General features: G+C 37.2%; 1 pseudogene; it reads left to right on the forward strand.

The window, feature by feature from the left end:
* Window positions 1-203: 203 nt before the first annotated feature.
* Window positions 204-304, forward strand: LOC119059825 (uncharacterized; annotated as a pseudogene).
* The last annotated feature ends 1,673 nt before the right edge of the window (window positions 305-1,977 follow it).

The following is a 1,977-nucleotide window of genomic DNA, read 5'->3' on the forward strand; positions in this document are numbered from 1 at the left end:
TTTCCAGATCCAGAAATTTGAAAAACAGTAATTATGACGGAGCCACAGTGACATTCCTTGAGGTCTCTCTATCTGTAAATATCATGTACCAGGTTGAAGAAAAAGAAAAAATTTTAAAGTTAACTGCAATTTTTTTGTGGACTGTTAATTTAGGCCGATGGTTCCACACTATTGGTCACCACGTATGCAAAAAGCATCATTTGCTGCTCACTTTGGCAGCACACGTACTAAACTTGGAAGGGTACAGAGAGGATTAGCATGGCCCCTGCGTAAGGATGAAATGCAAATTCATGAAGTATTTTTTAAAGCCTCATTTGTAGGTGGAATAAGAAATTAATCTTATATGTAATTTACTCCCTAAAAACACCAAAACAGCCTGTTGATAAAGCAAATTTGAATTTATTGTTTACAGCAATGAGCGAGGTTGCCTCCTGGACAGGAACCTTGTGATTCAGAAGAGGAAAGGCAAAGATAGCATAGGCTTAACATTTGGGGGGTCTAGTTTAAGGTGGATTCACTTGGTGTGAGAAGGGAGGCTTGATTGTGATTAGACAAATTTGTGATCTGATAGTTTAGGATTAGCAGACACAGAGGGGAGGGTTTGCAAAAAGGATTTCAACGTAGTTTTTGAAGAGTAAACAGATGTTTGATGCTGCTTTAATTTGAAAAATCTAAAATTGGTTTAAGTGGATTATCAGGAAATTTCTGAAATAAACAATAAAGTTATTAGCTACTTTATGTTTCTAAGCTAGAATTCTTTGAAACAGTTCAATCAGGTTGATGAAGACAGTGGGAAAATAAAATCACCTTAATGAAACATCTGAATAGTAAAGTCAGGATATTGTAAACCACAAGCTGGTATGGGTAAAAATGGTGCCTCTCAACACAGTTCCTATTGTTATATGAATTCTACTGGAAAGGCCCAGGTACCGAGAGCAGCTCCTTTTCTGAAAAAAATAACTCATTTTAAGCTACCAAAGCAATCGAAGGTTTCCTCTCAGATACCATTTCCCTTTATCTCCTTTCATTGCTGACCACAGTCATAGTGATTATATTCAGACTGGTCCATTCTTTCTTTAAAAAGTCACTACCTTCTTTAAGATCACTGTTAATTCGTGGCCTTGGGAATAGGATCATTCCTTTCTTTTACATGACTTAACGTATCACTATGTAAAAAACAGAGTTGAACTCTTTGAGAATAAACTTCAAGTTCTTTGGAAACACCTGTCATTGAAAGTGCATACATGAACTCTATATGTCAATCACATTGAACTGCTTGAAATTCCAGATTATATTTGGCCCTTTCTCCCCTCACTGGAAGGCCTTGTAAATGCAGTGCTGTGTCCATCCAGAAAGCTCACCCATATTCCTTCCTCGTGCTTTACACTGATTAATTCCTATTCAAGTTAAAGATCCACTCAGTTAAAAAAAATCACTTCCTCCCCTAGACTGGTGTGATTTACTTGGTTGGGTGTCATTCTGCAAAGAGAGAGGTCTCTAGTTCAGTTCCCAGCGAGGGCACATTCCTGGGTTTCGAGTTCAGACACAAGGCACATTTGAAAGGCGACCAATTGATGTTTCTCTACCTCTCTTTCTCCCTCCATTTCCCTCTCTCTAAAAATAAATAAATAAAATCTGAATGAAAGAAAGAAATAGAAAGGAAGGAAGGAAGGAAAGTAGGAAGGAAGAAAAAAAGAAAGGAATCACTGTCTCTAGGAAGCCCCCTGCACATAAGAAGGAAATGCTCCCCTTAATGTTTCATTAATACTTTGTACTTATTTCCACTATCCTACCCCATCCCCAATAACAAGGTACTTATTCATTGTATTGCAATTACCCATTTATTTGCTTACCTTATCTTCCTTATCAGTAGGCAGTTTGAAGACAGGTGTCTTAGCTTACTTTCTGGGAAACAAAGATCACTCAAGATATTTTTAATAGGTAGTGAGTGAATGGATGGATAAAATTTTATGATTG

Source organism: Artibeus jamaicensis, unplaced genomic scaffold, assembly GCF_021234435.1.
Source record: "Artibeus jamaicensis isolate MK-2021 breed Jamaican fruit bat unplaced genomic scaffold, CSHL_Jam_final contig_373, whole genome shotgun sequence".
NCBI classification, from domain to species: Eukaryota; Metazoa; Chordata; class Mammalia; order Chiroptera; family Phyllostomidae; genus Artibeus; species Artibeus jamaicensis.